We start from the raw sequence: 6401 nt of genomic DNA, 5'->3' as shown, positions 1-6401 counted from the left end.
TGAGGAGGGCAATGAATGTACAAATGTGCTTTACACAATTGATGTGTGTATGAATTGTGATAACAGTTGTATGAGCCCTTAATAAAACGATTAAAAAAAAGAGGAAGGCCCCAATGCATTAGCTTGGCACAGTGGCTCATATAAGAAGCTCAAACCAACAGGCTCACACATGGCACCGACTGTGAGGAAGGCAGAGAACCGGGCGTGTTTCCTCTGTTGCACTCAGGGTTGCGATGAGTAGAACCAGCTAGATGGTGCACAACAGATAAGCACGAAATGCTGTCAGGCGCAACAGGTCCACAAACTGTGCTCCTTGGAACTTGCACGTATGACAGCCGCCGCAAGCATCGGTGCTCAGTCTTACACACATATTTGATTTACTTGAGGATGTGACTTTGTAGGCTGACATAACATTTTGCCACTTTTCTTTGGGGGTTTTGTTTTCAGACGACAACATATTTTCTCACATGTGTGAATGATATTATCATAAACACAGTAGAGACAAGCGTGGCGGTTGACTCCTTCTGTACTGGCCTCAGGATAAATCTCACCTGGAGGAATGCGAGTGAGTCATTTAAAGCCTGAAGCTATTTTTAAAATGCTCATTTCTATTAATCAGGACTTTCTCGATCCTGTTCCAGCCAAACAGAGGATCAAATAAACCATTGCCAAAATTGATACAAGGTATCAGATATCATTTTGAAAGTTAATTTCATTTTTTAAAATGTTCATCAAAACAGTCTCTTAGTTCTATCAGATAAATGTTTTTTTTAATAACCAAACAATAATAGTATGTAGAAGCTTACCTTTACTGGGTATTTGCTGTGTGTCTGGTGTTAAGTTACTTTTATTTGTTATAAGCACTATTTCTTTTAAACTGCCCATTAACCTTATTATCAGTCCCACAAGTAAGAAACAACAACAACAAAATGTGCAGTGAAATTGCTTCTCACGCTTTTTGCTGCTCCAGAATCGCTTGGAGCATTGCGTTGGTCCTACCAGGTGTGATTAGCATTGTCCTTAAAGGATCTCTGCTCGCCTCTTCATTTTTTGACCCTCCTTCAAACTCCACTTCCTGTGCTTCCATGAGGATGCTTGGAAACATGCATCCATGTTTCCATAAGGAGCCTAGAGGATGGTTTCCCAGAAACTCCAGCTCAAACTGACAACTATCAGCTTTATCAGGATGAGCTAGATCCTTGGAGTAAAAACACATTTCTGTACCTGATCCCAGAAATGATCCTAACAAACCGACCTCACTGCCATCGAGTTGCTCCGGACTCACGGGGACCTAACAGGGCATTGCAGGAGCACTCCCGTGGGTTTCTGAGACGGAAACTTTTTATGGGCGGAGAAAGCCTCTCTATGTTCTCCCAGAGAGCTACCTGGAAATCAGTAGATACCATTTCCTTAACTTCAAACACTGTTCACACGTTGCCAGTAGCAACTCCTCGTGAGGACAAAGAAAAAGAGACTCTGAACTTCGCCAACTGTTCCTTGGTGGCAACATTGCCGCTAATCCAGGGACACTTCACCAGACAAACAGTCCGAGATTCTGCAACTCAGACCAACATTTCAGATGATCCTAAGGATGAGTTAGGGTAACAGGATCCTAAGGATGAGTTTGGGTAACAGGACGTTCTATCGTTGCTCAGTCATGAGCAAGTCAAGCTGGTACCCCTGATTCGAAAACCTTTTGTTTATCCCCTATCTAAAACACATGCAATTGCAGCAGCTCTTAGTAGCTGTTTTTCTATTTTCAATTTCATCTGATACAATTCTTATTCCCGCAGTCTTACAGTACCGCGCCTAGAAGAGTTGTGTGTGCTTAATGGACTAGCCTTCCCAGTTGGTCATATTACTTCCTGCATTTCTTTCAGATTAGTCCTATGCCACTTCGTCTTCTTGATCACTCATCACTCTTCTATTTCTTCAATGTTTTCTGACCACCATCATTATCATAAAGTTCCTTTGGGTTCTGTAGTCTATTTGGTTACAAAAGCCACATGCTACATTCGTGTTAAGGAAGGTGTTCTTTATCATTTCACAGAGTTCTTTCATACAGTTAAACCCCCTGAGCTGCTCTTTGTTTATAAACACAAAAAGGGTGTAGGGATCTCATGATAGTTTTATCTTCTTAAGAAAGAAGCAGTAAGCAAAATACAGACTTGGAAGTTAAGACTGCCCAATGAAGAGGCTGACTCTATCACTAATGAGGTGTGTAACCTTCAGCGACTTACTTGACCTCTGAGTCTCAGATTTATTGCTTAAAAAATGTAATAGTGAGATTTGTGTCTTGTTATTATAAGTAGTATGGAGGATCAAACCCCATCCAACCCATGGAGAACAATGTCTAGTCTATGGCTCTATACGCACTATTATTTACATTACCAATATTAGCCTCCTTATATCAAGATTGAAATAAGAGAGATATTACAGCTATGTAATATATAAATGATAAGTGTGATTTCAACAGGGGAAATATATGAGTGCTTGCATATTCTTTCCATCTGTATAAAGGATATTGCCTATGGGTTGCTTGTTAAGGTCAACGTATTAGAATCAACAGGGTGACTGGGCATCGTCACTGGCTAGTATATAGTTGTGGCATGAGATGATTACCTAAAATCTATGTGTAGCTGAACTATGACACCTACCTTTGACACACAAACATGCATTAACACAGAGCATAAACCTGTTTTTGCATCGGTCACCATGCATTCATTTCTGAAACAGATTTTAGTAAGTACTGGCCAATCATTATAATCTATTCCTTACATGTTACATGTTAACTTGCTGGAGAGAAGTTGGCCAACAATAAACAAATAAGCCTAAACCCCTGACAAATATGTGTGTGTGTGTGTGTGTGTGTGTGTGTGTGTGTAGATGTATACATATGTAAACAAAACCAAACTCAATGCCACTGAGTCCATTCAGACTGACAGCAACCCCATAGAGTTTCCAAGGGTTTGGGAATCTGGACTGGAGGTTTCAGACAGTCTCTATTTCTCCCTCAGAGCAGCTTGGGGATTGAACCGCTGACCAAGTGGTCAGCAGTCCAAAGCATACTCAAAAGCATATATGTGCATGTGCGTTTGAGTGTCCATTAGGAAAAATGTTCTGGGTAGTGGGACGAGTCTATTCAAAGGCCCTGGGCTGGGAACTTATAGTGAGTAAGACCTGAATCTCTCACAATTGACACATCAGGAGAAATGGATAGAGGTGATATTCAAAAGACCTAACAACCCTTCCACATGAGTGCTGACCAATCAATCAAAGCAGGAGCACCGGGACTCCCAGGAAGTCGGCAGGGCTGCTGTAATGGACTCAAAAATCTCCTTGTGGCCAATCAGCAGACTCTATTAGCCCTGCGTGGGAACAATGTTCTATTAGGACTATAATGCCTGAATTTTTAATTTCAGGAAAAAACTTTTTTTGTTTTTATTCTTTACTTTCATAGTTATCAATATATATTAATGTATACATTTAATAAAATATTATGAAAACATCACACTCGGTGTTATAGGGTTAGGGATGATTATGTAAGAGAGAAGTTGGAGCCAAGTCCACAGCACCTACCGACAACAATTTAAGTGGTCATATTAAGTTTCTCTGAGGCCGGAAACCCTCTCAATAAGACAGTGCACCTGTTGTCTGAAAGAAGTGCTTAGAGGCAGCCATCACGGAGGTGAGTGTCCTTTGTGCCTCCAGACATCGCACCCAGAGGGATGTGTTACACTGGGCATCCAGATGCTTGGCACCTGGGTCTCTGCCACATAGGGAGGTCGGGGATGCTAAGAAACAGTTGATATCAAACAATCTGGCTCCTGAAACAGCTTGGCAGTGGCCTGAGACAACAAGAATATTGTCTTAAGGTAGTTGGAAGCTACTCCGAAGCAATGTTGCCCTCTCTATGAGGCTCTCTGGGGAGAAGGACACCCAAGATTTCATCCTGGAAACCCCTGGGCGCCTTCCGGCTTTCCTTAAGAGTGGAGGTGCCTTGTGGGGTCAGGGCATTGGACTGGCTCATTCAGAGTCTCGCTGGACATGCTGAGAATTTGTATTTCCAGCCCCTGAGACAGACTGAATCAGAACCAAGAGTTTCACAAGATGGGATGTGTGCAGAGGACCGGCCCGGGGAAAACTCCTGTCCCTGTAGGTTTTGGCTCAACACAGCAGAGAGCTGGAATGAAGATGAAGGGATTCCAAGCCCTATTCAGATCCTGGGATTAGAGCTGAGATTCCTTGAACCAATTCCACATTCCACTAATGTGTTCTGCATGAAGGCTTACAGGGTGTCAGCGGACACTGGCTGAACAAACATCATCTGAGAAGTTTGTCTTCTCTGTGACTTTGTGCCTAAGTGTGTGGCATGGGTTTGAGTTTCCAAAGCATCTAAGTTTGCAACCTCGTAGGATTTAGAGACAGGGCAGATTTGAATGTCAGGTCAAGTGCAGCCCTAAGAAGTAGTCTCTTAGAAATTACCATATACTGACTCAGTCTCTAAATGCAGGGCCATCCCTGATCTTCAGGTATATACATGTAGATGTGTGAGCAAGCTTAACAGAGTGGCACAGGACATCCAGTTAGATAAAACGGATGGTCACACCAAAGCAGGTTTTATTTCCTTAGGGTTTTTTGTTTGTTTGTTTGTTTGTTTTTTAAGTGAGTGACAAGAGGATTCAAAGAGCACAGGTCCTTCTAACAGCATGGAGACTCATAAAAGTGATACAGATCTCTCCCTGCCCTCCAACGCATAGTGACCCTATAGAGCAGAGCAGAACTGCCCCTTGGGGTTTCCAAGGCTGTAAATCTTACAAAATTCGCATCTTCCTTCCACAGTGAGGCTGGTGATTTCAACAGCTGACCAAGAGGTAACCACTGTGACACCAAAGCTCCTGAGACAAAAGCCAACGGGTAAACATGCAAGAGACAGTGACGGAAGGGAGAAGGGAGTCACTCCCTGGCAGGATGCAGGACCACAGACAGACAGAGGACTGAAGTCGGCAGACCTGATCATCCAAGGGTCAGACCTTGGACATGAGCAAACAGACATCCAAAAGGTTAAACGGGCTTTCTCCAGGTCAATTAGGAACTGATTTGGGTCCCTCTATGTTTAAGTCTATGAACACTCTTATTTTTACTAATTATCCACATTGCCTCCCAAGAGAAAGAAAGGTAATAATTGCAATGAAATTTTCATATTTTTGCCATGTTTCCTCTCTAACCTTCAAATTGTCTAAAATATTATAAATGAGAAGTTCCCAGAGCCAGCCAGAATAGAACGCCTGGACTGTAATTATTAACCTCTGTGTCTGTGTTTCTCAATAGACCATAAGCTTCCTAGGAACCAGAAAGATAATAGAATGGTGTGCCATAATGTATGTTGAAAATGTTAACATTTATTGAGCACCCACTATATACCAAGTCGGGGTGGGGGGGGGAGATGAGGACTGCTGTAAAGACTGAGAGCCTCGGAAACCCACAGGGGCAGACTTGGGTGGTTGTGTAGCAGCATGGTGAGTTGGAATCCACTGGGTGGTAGGGAGTTTGTTTTGGGGTCACTGCACACCAGGCATTCATGCCATGGGGAACGTGGCAATGAATAAAATAATTTTTTAAAGCTCCTAGCTTCATGGAGCTTTTTCTAGTAAAGGAAGACACAAACAAACCAAGATATAACCACGGGTGAACAATTGGGAGAAATTAATGAATGGGGGAGAAAAAAAAACACCCTGAAATGTGATTCAAAACAAAAGCCAACTTCACTGCCCTTGAGTTGATGCTGCCTCACAGCAACCCTATAGAACAGGGGAGAGCCGCCCCTGTGGGTTTCTGAGACTACAACTGGTTACAGGAATAGAAAGCGCTATCTTTCTCCCACAGAGCAGCTGGTGGTTACCAATTGCGGATACGGGGGTTAGGAGGCCAACGCATGACCACTACGTGACCAAAGTCATTCGTTAAAAGAAGCATCAATTGGTTACAAAGGGCATGACTAGTTTCCTTAGAAAAGTTCTCACACTAAAATCTCTAGAAATGTTAATCAATTTTCTTGGCACCAACATGTGACTCAAAAAATAAAAGTTTCCGTTGCTGACCGTCTTGTCCACAAAGGGACAAGTGATAGTAAGGCAAAGATTCACCCCTTGGATGATATCTTAGAATTATCTGAGCACAGAAGGAATGACGCATCCCTAGACCCCAGTCCCGAGCAATGAAGGCACCACCATTGGTGGGGGGAGTTAGTCTTTCCAAAAGATCCCTGGGTGGAATTCCAGTGGGCGCCAAGCCTGCGAGTGACTTGTGCAAAAGACAGATCCTTCAAGGAGGGGGCACTTATTTGCCATACTCTTTGGTGGTGTAGTGGTTACGGGTTGAGCCAACATAGGAAAGGTCAA

The 6401-nt window shown here is 43.0% G+C and overlaps 1 protein-coding gene across 3 annotated transcripts in view; it reads right to left on the bottom strand.

Moving 5' to 3' along the window:
- The window catches only part of PPARGC1A (PPARG coactivator 1 alpha), a 583321-nt gene that overhangs the window by 65743 nt on the left and 511177 nt on the right, over positions 1-6401 (bottom strand). The window lies entirely within an intron of this gene.

This window comes from Echinops telfairi, unplaced genomic scaffold, assembly GCF_000313985.2.
Source record: "Echinops telfairi isolate 266 unplaced genomic scaffold, ASM31398v2 ScPeMD7_7468;HRSCAF=8506_0, whole genome shotgun sequence".
NCBI lineage: Eukaryota > Metazoa > Chordata > Mammalia > Afrosoricida > Tenrecidae > Echinops > Echinops telfairi.
This window is presented reverse-complemented; position numbering and strand designations above follow the sequence as displayed.